This window comes from Mytilus galloprovincialis, chromosome 4, assembly GCF_965363235.1.
Source record: "Mytilus galloprovincialis chromosome 4, xbMytGall1.hap1.1, whole genome shotgun sequence".
NCBI lineage: Eukaryota > Metazoa > Mollusca > Bivalvia > Mytilida > Mytilidae > Mytilus > Mytilus galloprovincialis.
Window position 1 is genome coordinate 46,531,696 of NC_134841.1, and position 26,666 is coordinate 46,558,361.

At 31.2% G+C, this 26,666-nt stretch overlaps 1 protein-coding gene and 1 long non-coding RNA gene across 4 annotated transcripts in view; one reads left to right on the forward strand and one right to left on the reverse strand.

The window, feature by feature from the left end:
- Window positions 1–25,722, reverse strand: part of LOC143072274 (small conductance calcium-activated potassium channel protein 1-like) — a 168,664-nt gene extending 142,942 nt beyond the window's left edge. Inside the window, exon 1 of one of the 3 annotated variants that reach the window (XM_076247142.1) lies at window positions 25,543–25,722. The gene's annotated coding sequence lies outside the window, so the exon portion shown is untranslated. The remainder of the gene's footprint in view (window positions 1–25,542) is intronic. The other 2 variants (XM_076247138.1, XM_076247143.1) reach the window with 2 other exon arrangements.
- Window positions 12,087–19,717, forward strand: LOC143070635 (uncharacterized). Its single transcript, XR_012976610.1, has 2 exons — window positions 12,087–12,191; window positions 18,872–19,717. It is a non-coding gene; the product is annotated as an uncharacterized LOC143070635 (long non-coding RNA).
- Window positions 25,723–26,666: the final 944 nt, after the last annotated feature.

Below are 26,666 nucleotides of genomic sequence, written 5' to 3' on the forward strand. Positions count from 1 at the left end.
TAAATATGTCTTGTTCTGTCAACTAATATTCATAATTAAGTTCTATTTCAATGCTTTTTTCATATAAAACATGTTTTGGCGACTTAATTCACTCAGAATATTTAATATTTTGAAATATTTTACTTAAATAACAAGACATGTTAACACGTTATAGTACTCACAAGATCAGAGGTGCAAGTACATCTTCCCATATTAAGTGTAATACCACCATTGATTTTCTCCTAATACATTTGCACTTTTCAAAAAATTGTGCAAAATTTATCTTTGTTTCAAATAAAGAAATATTTGGCATGAGTAAAGATTTCTCTTGTCAACAATTATAGAAAAAAATTCACATAACATTTCATTGCAAATAAGAAAATAACCATCAATGGGTGTGAACAAATCAAATGTTTCCCGTTATTTAATCTGTGTACAAGCTTTAGTTACCATATAACATCACGATCCTAAAATATAGAAAACCTAAATAAAATAAAATGGTGCTTGAAATACCCAAGATATATGTTTATGAGCCAGAAATTTTTTAATGCAATGAAATGTAGAATTAATTGCCTACAACTGCCTAATTGAAGGAAATCTGTTTTTTAACTTATTTTTGTATGCAACCGGATGTGACTTACTATGATTTGGTGGTATTACACCTAGAAAGTAATACAAGGAATTGTTGGCATCTTATAAAGGTTCAAAATTTTGAACGTACCAATTATTATACCTACACGCTTAATGCTACAAACATAGAATTGCGAGATATATCTGTTCTTCTGTTTTCGAATGCAATGAAGCGGGAAATTAAATGGCTTGTTCGCGATAAACTCATAAAAATAAGTTTTTTAATAGTTTAACTTCATTTAATCCGCTATTTTCTACATAAATAAATTCCCGTACCAAGTCAGGAATATTACAGTTGTTTTTCATTCGTTCGATGTATTTGAGATTTGATTTTGCCATAAGGGACTTTCCGATTAGAATTTTTCTTCAATGTCGGTATTTTTGTTATTTTACTTTTTAAAAGACACACTTTGTTTAATGAGCTTCAGCACGAAAACACTTGAAATTAAAATGCAAAGACATTAACCTAAATTAACCTTTTACCTGCGCCTTTAATGAACAGATATCATCGACGTGGGAGGTTACACTAGATATTAAACAAGGTTAAGCCAAACATTTTTTTCGGAAAATTCCTGTTCTAAGTCAGGAATATGATAGTTGTTTTCCAATTGCTCCGCTCGTTGATATTGTCGAACCTTTTAATTTGTTTGATTTTATGAACTTCCACTGTTTAAGTTTACATTAAAGTTAGATAGGGTTTTTTAATACTTTTATTTCAAAAATTAAACTACTAGACATATTTTACACATTTGCATTAAATACCAGAACCTTTTGCAAGAAAGCAAATGTGTAAGTCCATATTCAAAAAGGTAATGATGAAGACATAACGTTTCAATCATTCTAATTGAGGTCTGAACCTGGTATGTTAGTGACTGCTAGTAGTCCTTTGTTAATTTGTGTATCATTGTCATTTTGTTAAGTTCTTTCAATACCTATTCTGACTTCGGACTCGGACTTCTTTTAAACTGAGGTTTGCTGTTCGTATCGCTGTGTGTTTGTTTATTCTACATTGGTTAGATGTATGGGGGTTGAGATCTCAAAAACATGTTTAACCCCGCCGCATTTTTTCGCCTGTCCAAAGTCAGGATCTTCGTAAGTCTTGTATGATTTTTAATTCTAGTTCATTTATATATTTCGGAGTTAAGTATGACGTCCATTATCACTTCACTAGTACATTAGTACACATTTTGCTGATTTCTGTTCTTTGTTCGGGTTGTTGTCTCTTTGACATATATCCAATTTCCCTTCTCAATTTTAAGTACTAGTATCTTCCAGACTTATATCCTGTATAAATCTAAAAGATAAATTTATATTGCAATACATTTTGAATTTTGATCTAAGGGACCTTAACATTATTACAGTTTAACCTTCATTGTTCAAACTTATATTGGTTTTTCTCTATGGTCATATATATATGGTCTATACGAACAATGAAAACGTTACCGACAATAACAAATATACATGGTTTCTTTATATTATAGCAAGATTATAAGAACAACTTGATATATTTATATATATAATACTTTTTGTTATTTACGACAGTATGGCCTATGAGTTTATGGTCCACCAGTTCAATATTTTTAGGCAACCATCTAACATACTGCTTAAATGTTCAAATTGTGTGAAACAATATATATAGGAAAATGAGTTATCCCTTTTTCCGTAGATGTTTGTCTGAATTACTTTTAATTTTTAATTATTTTGGTATAAATTTTTTGACGACCGTTAAATACCGGTGGTCAAATCTCATCAATCAATTACGAATATACAATTCACGGTTAAAACAATTATGGAATCGCATTAATTATAAATAAACTTATCATTGATACCAGATTTCGTCTACAACAGACTTCAGTGAGGCTCGAATGAATAACGTTAAATGTCCAAATAAAGTATGATGTTGAAGAGCATTTGGAACCCAATAATTCATTACAAAAGAAATTGCGAAATACAGCTACAGTAAAATATTCCTTCATAAGTATATCCTTAAAATGAGCAAGGCTGATATGTCGTCAGGAAGAGGTCTGTCTTACTTATCTTACTAAATTCTATAAGTACATGTATGTACTACTTTTTTATCCTTTTTTTCTTTAATTTTATAAACGTGTCTTGCCATTCCTTAACCATCTACCAATCTACATTTAGTTTCCCTTTACAATGTTTTCATAAAGAATCTTTGGTTTTGATATTTTCAGTAATGGCACAAACGCAATAATGAGCTTGGTACAAATATATCCGCAGGGAAGTTTAATTCCAAGAGCCGGTTGATGGTTACCGTAATTCCTAATTTAACACAAGACCAAATTTACTGCTCAAATTTCTACTTTCTGAGGCAAAGTACCACTATAAATGTAATGATTCGAAATTGAAGAGCTCCTTTGAAAAAAGAACATTTTACAAGGAAGTCGTTAAGGCAAGATAATTAAACCGTAGCCATGATAAGGATGTATAAAACTTGTTGAAATTTTATTTCGCAAGGTGTTCTTGTTAATTAGAGAGAAAGCTTTAAAAGCAGGAATAACACATCGAGAGAACGTTATATCTTTAAAGTAAACCCTAATTAGCTTTAAATAAAATCAATATATACTTGAGATATTTTTTATTTAACGTTACGAGTTTTCTGTTGAACTCATTGATGACATTTTTTCGTATTAAAGTCTGTTTAAGGCATATACAAAATTTGAAAACATTTTTCGAGCACGTTAAGATAATTTGATTGGCATCAAAACGTCACTCACTGCAATGCTTTTATATTTCTTTGTTCTTTTCTTTTTTTTTTACTGTTTCAACTTATTGTTGTTAATTACTGCTTTCAAAAAGCCGTGCTTGGTCAATTTTCATTCTTAGCAAACTAGGATGTGTAACTACTGGTTAGATGGCTCAACGACTTACTACTTATGATAAAGGAACCAAACCAACGCTATACAGTCAGTACCAACGTCAGCGTCAACATACACTTCAATACCCATTATGGATGGGAGTGTTAAATCGTCTGACGTCAAAGAGCCCTATATTTTGGTGTCAGACAATACACCGTAATTTAACCGTCAAATTACATTAGTCCTGATCACACTGTCCCTAATCATGAGTACTACATCTACGACTCATCGACCAGTACCGTTGTGAAGTGCAGTGTTGTTAATCAACATAAATAAGAGACCAAAAAAAAAAACAATAGTACAACCAAACAGCAACCAGCTTGAATATTTTCTATTACATCATAAATATAAAAGGCTTACAAAAATCCCTCGCGGCACCAAAGCGACCGTTCTATGTGTTCAAAGCTTACTTAAAGGAGTAGAAACTAACTGCAACAATTTACAGTACAAATCATAATTTTAATTCAATAACAGTAATTTTCACATCAGTATTATGGTATAATAGATTAAGAATACTTTCATTTGTTGTACACATTCTCTTGAATTTGGTTTGTTTTATAATTGAATGCACCATAACGCATTGTCACCAAATCAAATAACTAAGTAGGCAATTTCGCAATAAGCTGTTACCATATGAAACATGATTACATAAATAATGTATCAGTGCATAAGAGAGCTCTCCATCCAAGTCACAATTTGTAATGGTAAACCATTATAGATCAAAGTGTGTTCTTCAACACAGACCACTGGTTCTCACCGAGTGTTAAATCATTCAAACGGGAAAACCAGAGGTCTCAACTATATATAAAACGGGAAACGAGAAACACTTATGAACAACATCAACAATCGACAACTACTGAACATCAGATTCCTGACTCAGGACATATGCAAACAAATGCAGCGGATTTAAACGTTTTTACAGGAACCAATCCGTCACCATTATCTGAAACAATAGTGCAATGTCATAACATGGAAAGACACACTATAAAATATCAATTGAATAGCTTAACTCGATCAAAAGACTTATTAACAGAAGTGAATTGCAAAACAGACACCGTTTTTGTCATTAAGTATAAATTGAGAGAAATATTTCCATAGTACGTAAACATAATTGACAATTTACAGTCATACCAAACATTTATCATCTTAGTGATTAAGATTGTAACTCAATGTTGACTGCTGTATTTCAATCCACTATTTTTTACATAAGAAAATGCCTGTACCAAGTCAGGAGTATGACAGTTGTTATCCCTTCGTTTATGTGTTTGAGCTTTTGATTTTGCCATTTTGTTAGGCATTTTCTGTTTTGAATTTTCTCGGAGTTAAGTATTTTGTGATTTTACTTTTTATCAAAGCTGGTATAGACATAGGTATAACATTAAATAAGTGAACATAACATAACATATCAATATATCAACACCTATTATTATGTCTGATATTTAGATATGTTTACAAACTAGTAAAATAACCAGTTTAAGCTTTCTTAAAATGAACGGAGTACTTCGAAATATCAGGTGTTTTGTAAAAAAAAATTGTAGGGGTAAACGGGGTTTAAATACCTCCCCAATTTATATATGGATTGATTCGGAAATCTGAATCCATGCATATATTTCATAGACAAAATACATATCCATATATATATTTTTTTTTTCAGGTATCAGATTGCAATTGAAATATCATTTAGAAGTTAACGACATAAATTATTCTTATTAATTAGATAAAAAGATTAGTAAATAGTTTTTACTACTCAACAGATGGCGTGTATACCGTATGAAACTAAAGGTCCAAAGCAAAAACGATAAATAAACTAAACGAACACTGCTGACTATTATACATTTTTTTTCACTGTGTCTACTGAATAATATATCTGTAGATTTTATTAACTGTACTATTTTACATTTTGAAAAAGTTAACTGTTATACTTCTAACAATAATGTTTATTTGGAAGCTCATTTCAATTCAATAAATAGTTTATATGTGCATATTAAAATACGGAGGTGTGGTATGATTGACAACTATGCACCAGAGTTCAAATGAAGAAGTGGAAGTACGTATATATAGGCAGCCGTACCGACGTCCACGATTAGAAAGGGGAAAAAACATATTGTATGTTTATTTATTTACGTTTCGTTTTTTATACTTTACATGTTATAAAACGTGTAATATAGTACAGGGCAACAATGTGGATTAGTCTATGTGCTAGGTAAATTATGTTTAGATAAAAGCTATTATTGGTATTATTATTATTAATAATTTCTGCTCTCTATCAGTACAAAAATATACCATGTTGTTAGCAATCCCTAACATTTATTTCTCTACGGTGATGTTAGAAATCAATTTTTAAAACATCTGAAAGTACAAAACATAACAGAGCTATAGTCCCAAAACAGCCACTAAAAGGTTGACAAAACTAAACTACAAGGACGTTGCTGTATTAAATCTTTTTTTAGATCTGAAGTACAATGGAAGATAACATAGCGTCTAAAGACTACCGTAAAACTACATTAATCGAACTGTAAGTGATTCTTGATATCATAATATTTCATGTAGTTATGTTTTCATGGTGTGTTATACTTATCATATCAATATATTTAACGTTAATTCGATTTAGATGTTATTGTCCGTTTTAAAGTATACATTCATTAGGAAAGCTACCCTTTCCTATTGGGGATACCAACAGGCGAAGGAACGGGATAGCGTCCAAGACAAAAGTTTTAAAATACAGCTATTTTGTTTGTGTGATTCAGTATTGTTTTCCTTCCAATGACAGTTACTACAGGGTCTTCACAAAAATGATGTTTCGTAGAACTACTGAATTCATACCTCGTAGACCAATGTCATAATTTTAAAGCCAAAAAAGATGCGTTGTTACTGTAAATCTATTTTTTTTGAGTGATTAATGTTCAGTGATGAATACAAATAGGATGGCTCTTTATTTTTTCTTAATATTCAAAGCATTTCTAATTCCCCCTAACTGTAAAATAAATTTAAAGCGCACTTCTGAGATTATGAATATATAGTTGTGAAAAGTTTCTTCTGTTTAACTTTTTTATGATTCGGCAATAATTTCTTCTTCTCTAGCATTCTTTTCTTCATCCTCTTACTATTATTGTCAATATTCCTTTTGCGCATGAGTTCATAAACATGACGCCAGTTAAATCGGCATTTTAATCCGTTTTTTGGCATATATTTGAGAATGTCGTTACAAGTATCTAATACGGAAGTAGCCGCAAGTTATACAATGTCCCTTGTAAAAGTGTATATTGGCCATGAACGTTTCATTGGAAGTAGAATTTAAATAGTTGTCATTTCTATTTAACGGTATAAAATATGTATGAAAACTTAAGTCGAGATATATAGGTATTAAGTGATGTTAAACTTGATTAATACAATCATTAATTATTTACCATTTTATAATAAAGTTTGTGACAAGTATGGGGACAATTCTCTATGGAGAGAACAATGTCACAAATTAATAACTCAAAATCAATCACATTGATCTCCGTAAACAAATAAAGCAAGAGTTAGATACGTTTCCATTATCATAAAACTTAATAACTGTTAGGCGACTCAAATAAATGTATAGCAACAAGTTTAAGTATTTATCTATCAATGCAAATCTTTGTAAATATAAGTTAAATTGATATTTCAAATTTCTAATTTACTTTTTACAATATTTATTCTAAATGTTAGCATATCCTTAAAAAACAACCTCCATACATACCGGTACTGACTGGAAATACGGATATTGCTTGAAATTGAAATTTTCTGTTAAATGTTTTTTACTGAGAAATCATTTTAGAATAAGGAATTGATCTAACCCAAACAACGCTCTGATAACTTATACACATTCGGCTATACTGTAGATCCTTTTTGGGTTTTGGTTTGTATAATAAGATTTAGGTTTTTCGAATATTTTAGCCTCTAGCATTACTAAAGATACAATATTGTCGAAATACGCATCTGGTGCAGAAAAATTGGCACCGTTAATGTTGGTATTCAATGCAGTGAATAAACACTCACTAAGAATCATTTAGCATGGTTAACAAAATAGATTATTTTACGGTATACAAGAAGTATTCACTTTTTCTGAACTTAGCTGTTCATTTTAATATATTTCAACGTTATCAACCTCAAATTTATCGTATTAAAATTGAGAATGGAAATGGAGAATATGCATGGGGAGAACAACCCGGCCAAAAGAGCTGAAAACAACCGAAGGCATATTGGTCTTCAACACAGCAAGATAATCCCTCAGATATTACAAATTGACCCACCGTTTACAATGTTTATATATGTTAAATGGTTTAGGAATATCATGGAAGTAGTCAATACAATACTTCCATGGAAATAGTTATGCACAACTTAACACCTACCACACTTTGAAATAGATTGTTTGCAGATATTCATAATAAGTGTCTGTTGTGTTTTGGGAATTAAAAAAAGAATATGATAAACGAAAATAGGACGTGTATTATGTATTTAATAATTGTGATATTACACTGAAATTTTTTCCGTAATGATGTAGTTACGAATACAAATATATTCTTGTGTGCATTTATGTGAAGTCCATGTTTTACCACTAGATACCGAAAAAAATCAAACGAATAAAACAAAACGGAACATTAAATTATGTGAAAATTATCGTTTCGTACTGATGTCGTACTCAGTGTTTCAAGAACACATAGAAGTTGTTAAGTGATTCAAAGGTACGGCTGAAAAGCGAACAAACGAACAGGCTGAAATAATTGAAACTCTGCACCCCGAATTAATAATAGGATTTCCTTTCTGTATTCTAAAAATATATAATTTAAAAATAAGGAGATGTTGCACAATTGACAATGAGACAACTATCCACCTGAAACCAAATGACGCTGATGTAAGATAATCGGCAAACCAACAAAAAAATGGTTTCATAACGACAAGCTTTTGAAGAAATATGATCAATTATGTGACCAAAAAGGAAAATTCGAATACGAAGAATCTGTGCCATGGATATACCACATATGCCGTTTTAACGAAGACAATAACAATCAAAACCAAGGAGTAAACAAAGACTCACAAAACTAAAGGACATTTATATCAACAGTTATAAATAATAAATAAGAAACAACACGAACTCAACTAAAAACCGGGAGTGAAATCAGGTGCTATGGAAGGGTAAGCATTTTCTGCACCGTATACGGCACCCGTCGTGTTATTTCTTTGTTCAGTTCTGTGATAATGGAAGATTATTAGAACTGAGGAAGAATATCAGATATGATTTCTGACACACTTGTATCGTAATGGCCAATCAGATCATGATGGCGACCGTAAAATTTCTTGAGTGATGACCTTAATTTGATTGATTCATAGTCCTGTTTTACCAACTTTTGAGAAAGCATTATTCCTCGTTTAAACAAAAAAAAACGTATTTTGATCTATCCCTAGAGTAACGTATCAATATACTCCATATTCTGTTGCCGTTGGGATGTTAAAATCATCGCATTTGTCATAAATTTTGGTATTTAACCCACCATCAGTAGTAAAAGGTCTAAATATGAAGCAGATTTATCTGTATCGGTAGTATCTTTAATTTCAAGTTCACTTTGGATATATTAAATGTAAGTGATCACTGATTCTGTCATTATTAAGAGACAGTACATCATCAATATACCGAAAGATGAAATTAAAAGACTGGGCTATTTTTTTTCGGTTTTTTGTACAAGCCCTTGGATAAATTCTGCTTCATAGGAATACAAAGACAAATCTGCAAGTAGAGGAGCGCAATTGGTACCCATTGGGATTCCAATAGTTTGTTGGAAGACCAAACCTCCAAATTCAACAAATATGTTGTCATTTAAAACGTCCAGCATGGCAGTGATATCTTCTTCGGTGTATTTTTTGCTTGACTCTGTATGGTTTTTCACAAAGTAAGCTGAACTCGTGCTTAAAACTAGATATTTCAAACGTCTAGTGCCCTTTTTGTTAAAGAAACACAAGCTGACGAGTTCTTTCATTCGAGCTTTAAGTTTAGTATGTGGAATAGTGGTATAAAGAGTTGAAAAAATCAAAGGTTTTAATGTTGATACAATGTTTTAATGATTGAGTTTCTAAATTCACCAATAACTCTTTTGAATTTTTCAGTATCCACATATGATTAACACCACTTCTTGAATATGCCGTTTCGGAATATTTCAGAAATCCCCCTTTAATTGCTATGAGGATGGCAGTAAGAACTTTAGAAAAGGGTTTAATGGAACACTTTGAAGAACCTGCAATATACCTTTCCTTATAAGGATTGTTGTGAAGCCTAGGAATCCAATATAAGGATGGAAGATCCTGGTCTACATCCTTTGGATTAACACCAAAGGAGATTAGAACCGATTTGTGGTTATCTAGGATCTCCTGCTTCATAAGCGTACTTAGTGTATATGTAGGATTTCCAAGTATGTTATTTATCCAAAGTTCCTTAATCAGTCCATAATTGTCATACAGTTTCAAGAGAGAAAAAAAAATGATACTTTTAAAAATCCATGGAAGATGCAAACAATGAAAGATGAAAACAAAAATAAAATAATAAGCAACACTCGGTATTAATGGACATATAATCACTAATGTTAATGGCGGAAAACATAAGTAAAAACCAACGAATAAATAGGTTAACAATTAATTTCTACCTTAGATCTAGCAGTTAACTCAATTTGCACAATCAGTTAGTTAAGGTTCGTGTAGTGCTAAAACATTTCAGGGCAAGAAATAAATCAACCAGAAAAAAATGCCTTTTAGAAAACATTTTCAAGATTGCATATATTAATGTTCTAAAATGGCTTATTGATACTTAGATCTAAATACATTTTTGTAGTTTGTTAATGATATTTCCTATAATTGTTCACTTTACAACTGAAATACAATCATATATAAAGATTTATCGTAAAACCGTGTGACATGTTGTGTTGAAACATTTGAATCAACAAGGAAAGTTTATACATGCATTGTTTATTTCAAATACTTATTATAGTTATACAATGTTACATGTTTCAATTTGTACTGTCACACATGCGTTATAAAGGTGGGAGTTACTTTTTTAATTCTGGGTAAGAAAAACATAATAATGGAATAATGTCCATATGAATATACAATTGATACACAATTACAGAAACAATCGAAACATTCACAGATTAACCCTAAAATATTTTTATAGAAAAACATTGAATACATAAATATACATGTATATACACTACTGGACGAAAAAACAACTGTCCATACCAGTAACAGTCGTTGTACGACTGTCTTAGTCTGTAAAAGACAAGTAATGACTGTCAAATCTGTCATATTTCGTTGCAACAGTTCATTTATGTCTGTCCCAACGTTTCTACGGGTTGTGAAAGTCAAATAATGCTACCATCAGTCATTTCAGAACTGTTGCAGTGGTTTTCGGCGTTGTCACAGTCAAAATTTATTGATTACAGTCTTTCTAATAGTTGTGGCAGTTGCATAATGTCCGTCCCAACCTTTTAATAGTTGGGACAGTTAAAATTTGTTTGTGTCAACATTTCAGACGTTGATGCAGTCAAAAAATGTTTGTCACAACGTTTTAAGAGTTGTGACAGTCGATAAATGTTTGTTACAACTTTCTAAAGGTTGGCACAGTCATTAAATGTTTATTACAACTTATAAAAGGTTGACACAGTCGTTAAATGTTTAAAACAAACACTTCATAGGTTGATACAGTCGGTAAATGTTTTAATACAAATATTTTAGCGTAACGGTAGCCCATCAGTGTAAAAAAAAGTTACGTCTCACCCGGCTCTCAAGATTTTATTTTGTTGTGAAATAGTCCATTACTGAGGGGGGATAGGACCTTTATCAGGGCTCCGGTATTGGTTGTTTTTAAATCCGGGATTTCGGGATTGACCCTTTCGGGATCCGGGAATTCTTTTTTCGAATTTCGGGACCTCGGGATTTCGTGTTTTTTAAGCCCGGGATTTCGTGTTTTTAAGCTCGGGATTTCGGGATCAGGACCCCTCCTATCCTCCCTCATTACTTATACTACTTGTCTTTTTGTGAGATTGTAAACATGTTTTGCTGATTATTCATTTATTTTGCGATCGTTGTTTGTCTTTTGCCGTTTTCCATTTATTGCCGTGGCATTGTCCGTTCATTTTTGACAGTCATGTGCGTTTGACTTTAAATAATCCTTTTGATATCCTTACTTTTTATTTTATAATATCTGTTATATAACATTTTCGTTCATAACTGGTTTTAAAACCAGAAGCTTTCGTTTAAAATAGAGTTTTAATATTATCTGATTATTGCAGAAGAATGAGAAGATGATAATGGATTCATTCAAATTTATACTTGAAAAAGAGATCGAAAAAGTTTTGATAAATTCTGCGCAATAGAAAAATGTACAAGGGTGTACCTGAAATAAATTTAAAGATTATGACTAAGTTACCAATATTGTACATCATAATAAAACAGTTTTAATTCGAATTACACCAAGAGGGACATTTCCGATGATTAAAAAAATAATTAGTAAAATCTGACTGTCAAGTTTCATTAAAAACGGAAAACAATTCTTCACCGTAAACGTTTTACCCTCTTTAATTTTTTGTCGGCAAAAAAACCAGGACCTCAGGTCGGCAAACTATATTTTTACACAGGTATAAACTACAGATGTTAGACCACATGTTCAATAATCTGAGCTGGAAATTACAATCGGTGAGTAGAAATTATCAATATTTTAAAGCATGTCTATCGAATAATCATGGATTCATAATTTTGAAGGGGAAATGTGCACATTTGTCGACTTACAGACCTTACAATATTTGTTCTCATTGGCGGATCCAAGGGGAGGGTTCCGAGGTTTCGACCCCCCCCCCTGTTTTTTGCCGGGCCCGCTCAATGCATTTGAATGGGGACATATAGTGGGACCCCCCTTTTTTGTCCTGGGTTTGACCCCCCCCCTTTTTTAAATTGCTGTATCCGCCACTGATCCTACGGAATCTATATTGAGATACCCCGATAGGCTATATAGCTATGAATCGACGATCTATATTAACACACTCGTGCATAGTTGCATATTCCTGGGAAAATATAGGCTTTAAGCTTCAATGTTAAAGTTGTGCGTCATAATAAATGAAATCACTGAAAGTTAAAAATGACACCATTCCCCTCCCCCTATTATCATGTGTATGTCATTTATTCCCTTAACTATTTTGCATACATCAACCTGAGTGGAATACAAAAAAGGTTACTCTAGCTATCCTCTCCTTTTTTGTAGAAAAAATTTGGTGGATTATATAGGGAATCACTCATGCATGACTGGATCCTGCCCCTAAGGACAGTCAGCAGCCCTGTCCCTTATGAAAAGTTCTGGATCTGCCACTGACTTATATATCATGTAGTGTACATATTGTATGTTAATGAATTACTAACTCATGAGTTGTGTCCTAAATTTGCATGAAATACTTGTCACTGGACATTTTATATAACCAACAACCAACTGATCTTTACATGTACGTAATGTGTTTCTTATCATGCTTATGCTGGATTACTAGTATTTCCTTGGTTTTGCTTTATCACCTGATAGTTTTTGTTCTATTAAGAATGCATTGTGACGTCACAATTTCCATAAAAAAAATCATGCATAGTCATAGTACATGTAGTACAAACACATATGATTTGATCATAAAATGTTATGAAAGTATTAACTTTAAGATTAAATAGTGACTTATTTAGCAAGTGTCCACTTTCATTTAGATTTTAAATAATTCTCAAATCATGGACAACAAAACATTATCAATTTGATAATAGCAGGCATTGGGGCCCTTTATAGCTTGTTGTTCGGTTCGAGCCAAGGCTCCGTGTTGAAGGCCGTACTTTAACCTATAATGGTTTACTTTTTAAATTGTTATTTGGATGGAGAGTTGTCTCATTGGCACTCACACCACATCTTCCTATATCTATTGAAAGTGAATAGGTATTTTAAAATAGCAATAATCTTCAAAATAAAACAATATTATTAAATTAATGTTCCTCAAACAAGACACAGAGTCATAAACAGTTGCCATTTAAACACACTTGATGAAACGAATTGTGTTAATTCAATTAGTAATTGTTTTATCATGTACATTGATGTACTACATTGTTTAAAAAACACATATTAAAAGAGCAAAGCTAGCATCATAAAGTTATTCATTTTAGATTTAACATAGAATTTATATTAAATCACTATAATTTGTTAATACTTTGAACCTAAACTATATATAATTATTTTATGTGAAATTTTCATATAAATTGTGCCCTGTAAGCATTGTTTTTTCAAAATACATTTGTGCCATATATGTTATCTCACTTACAAGTAGTAACATTCAATGGTCATTTTATTTATTCCGCAATGATTAAGACCCTTCTAATCATGAGTCAAATTTTTTGACACACATTCAATTGTGTTTTGGTTAATTTATTGTTGCATAACTGTTGGGTTGATGCATCATTGATATATATCCCACATCTCCTTTGATCATGTGCATTCACATACCACTGCAGATTTTTTGCAAAGTATTTTATGAAGCTCAAAATATTTTTTATAGATATAGTATTATCCAGTAAGTTGTCATAAAATTTAATGTGTTAACTGCATTGTACATGTTGTATCTACTAATTTAGTCTATAAATTTATTTTTATTCAAATTCAAATATTTGTATTTACTGCATATGACCATGCAAATGTGACATTAAAATAGGTAATAATCAGGATGTTAACACTGGATATCCATAGGTAATAATCAGAAATGATGTAACTATATAATATACAAATGTACAAATTAAGACCCAATGGCTTATTGCCCTGGGGGATAACATTTAATCTGCCATTGGTATAATGATATGATTTTATAGTAATGTTCACAAATTATCATGATTATCAAAATTGTCCTCTTCAAAATTTTAATAACTTTTTCAAAGCAAATTATGATTTAAGTATTTATGAAACAGCAGGATATACTATTATTTTGGATATAAAAATGCAAATTTTAAAAGTAATCTAGTTATTGATTTATTAAAAAAAAAGTGTTGTCTGATCTGCAAAGCATTATTTAATGCAAGCTGTAATAACAAATGAATAAGTAAAAAGTATTCAGGGTAACACAAAAAATGTAAAAATTATTAAACTCAAGGATTTAAAACTTTACCTCAGGCCTGGGATGGTTAAGTCTGGGAACAATATATTTACATTACAAAGGTTTATTCATTAGAATGTAGGACAGAAAGTCACAGGACAAAAAGTCACGGACAAAAAGTCACGGACAAAAAGTCACAGGACAAAAAGTCACAATTCAGTTTTGAGAATATATTTCTTTGAAAAAGAAAAAAACTTATTTTTAATGATTTTTTTGTGTGTTTTTCTTGAACTATTATATATGAAACATCTTTGTTATTAACATTTATTCAATAAATATCAATAAGGATAAAATAATTGTTATAAAAACAAAATGTCAAAGGAGCTAGGTACTTAAATGGCTTCATTATGCCAAGAAATATGACCTTTGCATGATTAAAATTTAATAATTTTTCGTTTTATCAAGGCGTATGAACAATTTCCTACACTTAAAAATAATTATATGTAATAAAAAGAAAAATATCAAGATCTTTCTCTCATATATTCAAACAATTGTCAACATATTATTTGTGACTTTTTGTCCTGTGACTTTTTGTCCTATCAAAATTGTGACTTTATGTCCTGTGACTTTTTGTCCTGTGACTTTCTGTCCGTTTACCATTCATTATATGCACTGGACAAAGGTAAAGTCAATATCATCTACATGTATAAAGTAACCATGGTAACAGTGCATTTATTTATTTATTTTATTTTTTCATTCCTTAAACTTTTCTTTGTCATGGTTGTAGTATCAAATTGAATATATTTCATATTAAATGATAAACATAATTAAAATGAACAAAAGAAATAACCTGTTGTGTTTTAGAGGGAAATAACTATGTCCATGATGTCTGACTTTAAAGAATTAATGAAATAAAGTATGGTGTGAGCCTCAGTAAGACAGTAACCCTTCAATGAAAGTACACAATCACACGTAAAAAATCATTAATGCAGGAAAAAAGACAACACTATGTAACATTTAGACCCCCTTAAAAGATTTATTTTTCTTGTAAATAGGGACTTGAAAATAGAATTGTATTTGTGCTAGAATTTTTCGGTTATCGAATGAGAATTGCTAGTTTTATCGAGGTAAATACAGTTATTGTAATTAACTTTCTTATTATTGCACAATGTATATACATGTAGTATTATAAATTCCATGTATTTATTATTAGTTTAACAGTCTGCGACGTTAACCACTAGCCCGATGCCCCAGACTAGTAATTTTCAGCTCGGACTAGTAAATTTTATTTATCGCTAGCCCGACCGGACTAGTAAGAAATATAACGTCCTTTCTATGTTATTTGAAATTTGAACATATTTGAAGTTCAAATTGACAAGTAATGCAGAAAAGATCGTCAAATCAATGTGTTGCAAAGTCTAAACTATCGAGATCGATAATTGTACATTTCCCGAGGAAGTGAAACAGAAACGAAAACCAGTCGCAATAGTTCCGGTAACTCGATCTGTCTTATAACCAGTAGAAAGTGGACCAACACGGACACATTAAATTTTCTAATAATGACGGCAATTGTTTATAAAACGAAAAGACTAACAAGTTTTCCTCCGATTATTTATATATCTTTAATGTTATAAAAATGTTTTAGTTTACTTCACATCATCAATAATGTTATTAAAATAGATTTATGTCATGTTATGAGTTATCTTAACAACATCGTGTTGGTACACTTCGATGTTTTTGGTAATTAGAAAGACCGGAGAACGTAAAAATTCTTCAATGTACCGACGGGGCAAAGCCAGGAAAGGCTATAAAACGAAAGAGATCAAATGATGACGTTTCTGAACAAACAAAAAATCCGAGGTAACCAGGACCAGAGGGTTTCGAATCTCCTGTAGTTGGAAGAATGACCGTCATCCTTAATAAATAAACTCATACTACACAACCTGTTGATGGATAAGTTGAGATATATTGATGATAAAAGTAAATTAAATTTGTATAAAGGACTTGACCCAAATCTATTGATCAAACCTTACCTCTCTAACTCAAACTTTAAATTTAGAAAATTAATTACAAAACTTAGAATCAGTGACCATTCATTATTAATTGAAAAAGGAAGGCATTTACAAATTCCTCACTTTGCAAAAAATTCAAAGTACTAGATGATGAAAAACATTTATTAATAAATTGTTCTCACAATTCAAAATATTAGATTAACATATTTTAATTGCATTAACAGAGAAAATAATTCATTTGCTAATCTCACTGACAATGACATATTTATATATATACTTTAATAACTTAACCCATCAACACCAACACAAGTGAATAAACTTACATATCCTTTATAAAAAAAAAAAGTCAATGGAACCAAGGATTTGTATAGTACTATACAAATCCTTGATGGAACTGAGGACAGGGGATCCTTTAATATTTACCTGAATTAGTCTATATATATTGAGTAACTTAGTTATTGTCTTTATTTGTTTTTGTTGTTGTTATATGTCACAAACTGTAAAGTTTATATGGCAATAAAACTTTGAATTGAACTGAATTCTTAATGTTTTGCACATACTGCAAAGAAAATAACAAAACCAATTTTGCTAAAGGGATGTCAGGGCCGTAACTACCTATGAGGCAGGGGAGGCAACTGCCTCCCCTGAATTTTCTACACCAAAATTTTTTTTTGAAGTAATAAAATGAAATATTGACAATATGTCCACGAAGAATTTGAATTTATAGTATAAACAACACAAGTTTACAGTTTTTACAGTGTTATAATGATACGTGATATATGTCATTTTCCGGATTTTTGATCGATAGTGAAACATTTCAGGATTAGTTTGGTTTTTTTTGTGTGGCCGTCCGTCTGTTATTCAGTATTCGTACGCGGAGAACACATATTAAACTTTGCTTTTCGATAATTTTGAATAAAAAATAACTGTTCACATTTATTTAGGGACTCAATTAAGCATAGGAAGTTCCCTTTGTATTGTGAATCTTTAATAATATTGGAAATTCGTTACCAGCTGAATCAGCAGTTGGATCATTTTTTTAACGTTTCCCGATCGTACGAGAACATTATGGTCAATGCCTTAGTAGATAAACACTCCCATTCGTTGTAGCAGGGACTTTCTATACTAAGTATATATACTAGTATAGAAAGTCCCTGGTTGTAGTTATATACATGTTTGTTCAGCTTTCAAAAATACTGAAATTCCATGTCCTCGATAAAACAAATATATCTTGCGTTCTATGATCTTGCTTTGTATGTTTTTTTTTCACTTACCAGTTTGATTTCTAACAAAAAGATTTTTAAATACAAATAATAATTGTTTGCATAAAAATTGCTTCCAGGATCCAGCAATACTGATGTTTCTTAAAGAAAGGAAATCGAAGGAAAACGGGTCATTTTAGCTAGATTTTATTGAGAAAAACATCCGCGATCACAATGTATTTAATAATAAAAGGTCAAAGTACTGCCTTCAAGACGGAGTATTGGCTCACCCCGAACAGCAATCTCAGCTTGTTTTTGCATAAAAATTGCTTCCAGGTTCAAGCAATACTGATGTTTCTTAAAGTAAGGAAATCAAATGAAAAAGGGTCCTGATGAAGGGAAATCCAGAAAAGCGCTTCGGGCGCAATAACTTATTAAACGTGTTGTTTTCCAATTTTTTTTAGCCATTTTAATGAGAGGAAAAAATCGGCGGGGGCTGCGCCCCCAACCCCCTCTTTTAGGGGCCTCATTCGGCGGCCCCTAAACCCCTGCCTCCTCTGAATTCGAACCCTAGTTACGGCCCTGGATGTCTAAATTAAAACTGAAGCAATTATTACATGTATTAAGAGACTATGAGGAATAAAAAAAAACTATAAATTACTTGGAAACTCTGACATTGTTTTTGTTATGAACTTTACTTGTCATGACTAAAAATAAATAATGTAGGAAGTTTTCCTTGTTTAATAATTTTTTGCAAATGTAAAATCCTTAAAATTAGCTAAAAAAAAATAATTTTCAACCAGCTTAAACCCTTTCAGGTGTGCTCAAAATGCAGGATTTTGCATCTAAGATTTCAAAATTTTAGGGGGGGGCATGCCCCCAAACCCCCCTAGCTGGTTCGGGTCGCTTCGCGACCCTCAACCGGGGTCGGACTAGTGAAATTATTCAGGACTAGTAAATTAAAATAATTACTAGTCCAGTGGACTAGTACCCTCAAAAGTTTTTGGTGCAGACTGGTTTAACATTTACTGTTCTTGAGTCTAAATGTTTATTTTATTTTGTAGAATTATACTGAATATGTATCATGTGTATTGGTTTGACCATGATTCCCACTTAGAATATGACGCCTGCTAGTACATGTGCACTTTAATGCATAGGAAATATAGATGTCACTGAGTCGCTCGTATAGCAGCAAATTGTGAAACAATGGATTAATTCATTAGTTAATGCTAGTTATCTATTGATTTTGGAAATTATGAATATGGCGTGCCACATTATTCCATGATGATGATGTGATGTCCTGATTAAATTGGACAAGAAGAAAATTGTGCCTTGTACAATGTTGTACAAATAGGAAACTTACAAATTGTATAAAAGAAGGACCACATTACTGGAGGACTAATTAACTTGGATTATCATGATCAATTGTGAATTTGGAATAACAAAATTTTGTAGTTGCAGTGAATATTAATAGTGCAATCATACATGTACATTGTTTCTGAATTCCATGATTACCCAGGATAATTATTCATTTAAAAAAGCAATTTGGAATAATGAAAATGCATAGTTTCAGTGAATACTACTAAAAATAGTGCATCATATCTGAATTCATGAATACTTTTAATTAGTGGATAATCAGTCATTTTAATATAATAACAATATGGATAATGTGAATTTCTAGTTCCAGTGAAATTTACAAAACAGTACATGTATATCACATCTGAAGTTTATGTTGGCATTGCAACTGTTCACTACCTCCAGCATATCCAGGATGTATAAAAAGATCTTAATCAACTATGAGGGTCTCGTGCAGTCCCTGTCAACATGGTCAATTGTTTAGTGTCAAATGACTGCTTGCTGTACTTAAATTATTAAAGTCTGAATTTAGAATTAAATACAAATCTTAATTAGCATAATTAGTCATGTTATTGGCCAAGTATTTGAAACAAATAAACCATGCATGTACTTTAAAGTATGATTTTATTATCCCTCCTGCAACAAAAGTTGAAGTACATGCATGCAAGAAATATGTATTACAATCTGGCAGTGGCTAAAGCGTACCGTTTTGTATTTAAGCTTCACCAGATACATTTTAGATGCTGAAAGGCCTGGATACTTCCTTATGTTATGAAGTTTCTATTAGTGATTTGTCCATTGCACTTTACCTAGTTTTCATGGTACACTACATGTACATGTAACTGCTTGAAAAAAAATTATTACTGTTTGAACAGTCATGACCATGATGACAGTCACAGTGAAATACACTCCAAGTCTTAAATGTATAACATATGTATATTAATTGAGTTATTGGATTAATTTTATGGTATCTTGAAAGGTGTACATGTCTCATTGTATGTCAGGCAGGGTTGGCCTGATCCTGACCTCATTTCAAGGATCAGTGATTAAGGTTACTTCAGTTACATGTAATTTGTCAAGTTTGTTTCTCACACATGTCAAATACTACAAGCAGTAGGAAAAGTAGGTCAACCATATTTGGTGTATGAAATGAGTGTATGTCTAATTGCAAGACTTACATCAGACTTTGACCTCAATGAAAATGTCATGGTTCATTGAACAATGCTAAGTTTTTGTGATTTGATCTATTTCCAAATGTTTCTCAGATGCTATCATGGCTATGTACAGTATAAACTACATGTACATGCATGACATGTATAGGATCACTATTTTTGGCATATTATTGGATATGCATAAGTTAGTTTTCATGGTTTGGATGTTTTAAAGAATGTTAAGTCTATTTCACAGACAGTATAAATCACTAAATTTTGGGTATGGAATGTCAGTTTGTAGGGTGTAAATCATCTGTCTGGCATGGTTAATTTGACTGCAACTTCATTTTCAAAGGTTAATGAAAATTGAAATTTTGTGTGATACTTGTACATGTAGTAAAACCTTCATACATGTAGGCAAATCGGACATGACATTTCAGCATTTGCACATGCAGTCACTTTTGTTTACATTCATTTGATAATACATTTGTACTAGGTATTGTAGTCTTGTATTACTTATAAAAAAGAAGATGTGGTATGATTGCCAATGAAACAACTATCCACAAAAGACCAAAATGACACAAACATTAACAATTATAGGTAACCGTACGGCCTTCAACAATGAGCAAAGCCCATACCACATAGCTATAAAAGGCCCCGATAATACAATGTAAAACAATTCAAACGAGAAAACTAATGGCCTTATTTACGTAAAAAAATGAACGAAAAACAAATATGTAACACATAAACAAACGACAACCACTGAATTACAGGCTCCTGACTTGGGACAGGCACATACATAAATAATGTGGCGGGGTTAAACATGTTAGCGGGATCCCAACCCTCCCCTAACCTGGGACAGTGGTATAACATGTATACTGTATGATAACCAGAATAAGGAGTTGTGGTGTGAATTTCAATAAGACAACCATCAACCGTGAACCAAGTGATGTAATTGTAAGTAACTGTACATCCTTCAACAATGAGCAAAATCAGTTCCGCATAAGTGTGATAATGAAAAACCTATAACAGGCCTAGCCATATTGGATGACGTAACACGATGTAAACAAGTTTAGCATGTTTAGATGAGAAACCCAAGTTTGATTTGAATACAATGTATACAAAAGCAACATTGGTACGTCAGTGATGACAAATATATTGTGGTTAACCAAAGACTTGTACTATAAAAGACAATCATCTGCCCGTATTCATGTTTTTTCCTACAAATCTTGTATTTGCTTTTGAATAAATGCCTTCTAAATATATATCCTAAGATTTTCCATAAACACAATAAGCATTACAAAGTCATACATGTATAACGCACTAAACCATTATAGGTCAATGTACGGCCTCAGGCGCGTATCCAGGGGGGTGGGGGGTTTAAACCCCCCTTTTTTTTGGACGATCAAGGCATTTGAATGGGTTAGGAACACCCCCTTTTTAAAATGGCTGGATCCGCTCTTGGGCCTTGGCTCACACAGAACAAAAAAATACAAAGGGACCCAAAATATTGTCTGTACATCTAGTGACATTGTTAGTTTTCTTTATTGATTGAATAATATTTCATTATTGTACAAGCATTTATAGGATTAAATAATTTGAATTTGAATAATTGAAATGGGAAAATATTTTGGATAAACGTTAGTACATCTGATCAACTGAAACCACATAAGAGAATCCGATGTCAGTCTTTAGAATTTAACAAGACCGGAGTCTAAAGAATACATCAAGTTCTAAACCATGATGTGAAAAAAATAAAAGAAGATTTGATTTCCCTGTCTGAAACAATGCGAGTTTTCTTGTTTTGAACATTTGAACTTTCACTGGCGCTAGTTATTTTGTCGGGTCTTGTACAGTACGTCCATCTACTAGTATTTACATATGTATGGTATAAAATTGTTTGCGAAAAATCCGGTGAAAATATGATTTTTTTCGCGAGTGATAATATTGTTTTACCTCAATCATGAATGCTGACATGCTATTTACATGTATCAATTACAATTGAACTTCAAATAGACCATTCCGTACAAAATACAATACTTAATATTGAACTATTCAAAAATAAAATACGGTAAAATAAAATAGATTAAATTCAGATAGATTTAAGATTTGTTTGCCAATGAGACAACTCTCCATTCAAATAACAATTTATAAAAGTAAACCATTATAGGTCAATGTACGGCCTTCAACACGGAGCCTCGGCTCACACCGAACAAAAAAAAATATAAAGGGACCCAAAATATTGTCTGTACATCTAGTAACTTTGTTAGTTTTCTTTATTGATTGCAAATATTTTATGTCATTATTGTAGGAGCATTTACAGGATTAATTTGAATTTGAACAATTGAAAATATTTTGGATAAATGTTAGTACGATAGCTGATCAACTGAAACCACATAAGAGAATCCGAGGTCAGTCTTTAGAATATAATAAGACCGGCGTCTAAAGATTATCTAAAAAAGTTCTAAACCGTGATGCGAAAAAACTAAAAGAAGATTTGATTTCACTGTCTGAAACAATGGGCGTTTTCTTGTTTTGAGTATTTGAACTTTCACTGGTGCTAGTTATTTTGTCGGGTCTTGTACAGTACGTCCATCTTCTAGTAAAATCCGAAAAATCTGGTGAAAATTTGAATTTTTCTTGCGAGTGATAATATTTGTTTACCTTAATCATGAATGCTGACGTGCTATTTACATGTATCATGTGTATCAATTACAATTGAACTTCTAATAGACCATTCCGTACAATATACAGTACAAAGTCGAGTTAATATTGAACCATTCAAAAATAAAATACGGTAAAATAAAATAAATTAAATTTAGATAGATTTAAGATTTGTTTTTGTTAAATGTCCATGATAGCTTTAATTATTTTTGTTTTACATGTAAAGAAATCAAAATGATTAATACGGCAATATTTATAATTTTACAAGAGAAAAATGTAGCCCCAAATAAAATCTCAGAATAAGTGTCTGAAATAAGCCCTCAAGAAAATATAAAGCAGTTTTATATGGGGATCAGTTTGACAAGTGTGTGTATTAGGAGTTCCCCGCTAGGTTTAGTATCATGTATATTGAGCGTTATTATGAAGTAATGTTATTCGTAAAACTACGGGTAGTGAAAACAGTTGTGTATGCATGAATGATTTCACACCTAACTAATTTAATAAAAAAATAATTAAATTTGTTATTTAGATAATATTAAAAATTGTCAACTGTTAATTCAGTTATAAAGAAACATTTGGTTACAAATAAATTGGGTAACGTTTTTCGATTTTTCTGTTAGTAATTATATTTTATTTAGTGAAATTGCAGGTATCTAGTGCTAGTTCGGAACTTCCGATTTTATTTGTTCGAAAAGATAAGGGCGAGGAAGTGTTAAAAAAATATATAAATTCAGCACATTCACTAAATAACCGAGGAATACAAAAATGTGTTCAGCGGCAAATATTTCAAAATATTATTTTTTTTAAATCAATATCTATCTAAAATTAATGTAGAAACGGGAGTGATAGTTGTTTCTCTTTGTCACAACCTTATATTTCACACGGTAAAATTGTTTTACAAATAATTTAACCTATATCCCAGACTGTCAGACATTTTGTATCCGTGACTTTTAAGTGTACATGAAGATCAATGTTTGGAAGTTGCTACGCTTATTAATTATTTATGACTATACAATGGTTGTAGCTATCATATTTTAACTGTTACAACTTTTTCTGCGTTTAAACAGTTTGATTATGACTGTTTCAACGTTTTCCGTGTTGGGACAGTTATAAATTAACTGTTGCAACTTTCAAATGGTTGCATCAGTTTTATAACGACTGTGACAACTCTTAAGGCGTTTACTCAGTTTATTTAAGACTGTTGCAACGTTTTTCGAGTTGGGACAGTTGTAAATCAACTGTTACAACTTTGAAATAGTTGTATCAGTCCTTCAATGACTGTGACAGTTATTTCTTGCGTTGTTGCAGTCGATTTATGTTGTAGACAAACACTTTTAAAGTTGGGACAGTTAAAAAATAACTGCAGCAGTGAAATTTTACCACTGTTACAACTTTAACAGACATTATCAGTCTTATAACGACTGTTACTGGTATGGACAGACGTTTTTTCGTCCAGTAGTGATAGGTGACTAATAGGTCAATGGGTAGGGTGAATCATTTGCTACATAATTTGTAATTGGGTTAGAATTATTGAAACTTGTCCACGCGTCACTATGGTAAACAAATTACTTACTTATATCTCAATAAAGCCCCACACGTCAGACTCGATGCTGTTGCTGCGAGTTGAACATGCAAATAACTTTAATCCAAAAATCGAATTACATATTTTCAAATTGTTTTAAAACAATGCCTAGAGGACAAACATACATTGAACAAACCAATGTTATTGGCATCACAGTTAAGTGGATGAACGACAACTAACGTCACTAGTTATCCAATTTACAATTAAATGGGCATCAGATGTGATAATTATAAATTATCACCGGTCATCGACAAATATATCAAACTCTAACAATGCACAGGTAGATCGGCTTTATTCTCTTTATTTATTAGCAATATTTCACCCGCTACAAACAATTAACAGCTATTTCATTGATGGTCACTGTTTTTTGTACAAGTCAACGGAATCGTCAAGTAGGTAAAATGCATATTTTATAAGTCGAATATCATCTATTGTTTTAAATATATCATCTATTGTTTTAAATATATGATCTATTGCTTTAAATATATCATCTATTGCTTTAAATATATAATCTATTGTTTTAAATATATCATCTATTGCTTTAAATCATCTATTGTTTTAAATATATTATCTATTGCTTTAAATATATCATCTATTGCTTTAAATCATCTATTGATTTAAATATATCATCTATTGCTTTAAATATATCATCTATTGTTTTAAATATATCATCTATTGATTGTTTTAAATATATCATCTATTGTTTTAAATATCATATATAATCTTAAATTGACAAAGTGCAAAGTGTATGTTACAATGCTTCATAACTAGTATAAATCACATCCAATAGTCATGATATGCTTTGAGGAATCATTTCATCTAAATGCTTAAACCGAGTACATTCAATTATCTTTTATTTACAGAACAGACGAGTATTCTTTTTACTGCCTAAAAAGATTAAAAAGATACCGTTTTAGAAAAATAATCTTCGGAGGATTAACCTGAATATTTACGAATCATAAAATTTAAAATACTCACTTACCTTTCAGCAAGTCTTGTACAATCTTATTTATAAATCACATACGTTATTGAAATTATCAAATAAGTCCAATCACAGTACCAAAACAAAAGCCAACATCCAACAGCAAATGTTCAGATAAAAGATTTCAAATGATGATTGAAATAAATTATCTTTTGATTTTATGGGATAAATAAAAATCCCAATCAACTCGTAAACATGAAATGTTTTGTCAGTTAATCATGTAACTGTAAACACTATCTTCATACGGTAAATTATAAAATCTTTACTGAGTTTAACATATGTTACATTTATCAAGTCAGAGATCGATCGAACTTTGTTAACAACTTTCTAGGCAGTTCATTGTATGATAATACCATGTGTTGATTGAAGTAGTGCATCTAATTATCATATTCATATATATCAATTGATATTATAGGATTCATGTGAAACAAGTATGGGGTATTGTTTGTTGCAGAATATTTGAAAATCATAGAAAGAAAACCTTTTTTGGTAAATTGGCATTCGTTTAAACTAAAAGGACCTGTGCCCAACCCTTCATAAGTCTATACTTAACAAAACATAACCGTTTAGAAAGAAAACAGTGTTATTTATGTCTTCTGCATTATTATTTATCTGTTTGTCTTTTTATTTTTACCCATGGCGTTGTCAGTTGATTTTCTATGAATTTGACTATCCCTCTGGTATCTTTCGTCTCTCTTTTAAGCAATTTTAGTAAACTTAGTTTTACTTCTTCAGACAAAATTGTGACTTTAAACGATTTTAGATATATTGTTACATTCCTTTTAATTTTAAAATACATTGTCAGTATTAAATTTCTTTTCAAACATAAACGTGATCAAGAAGTGCTAAATCTTTTAAGACAATTTCAGAGTTACATAATAATGTGTACGTATGAATAAAAAGAGATACTTTAGACACACGTCAAAGAGACAGCAACTTAATGAACCAAAATAAAACATAACAATACAGATGAAATAAAGTCTTCCAGAACAGACAGGTGTCTACACAATTTTGTCCTCATTTCAAAACATATTGATCATTAAATATACTTATTTTTGACATGTTTCCTATTATGCGTGTTTGTTTTGTTTACTCATAGTTGTCAATATGATAGAATTATATAC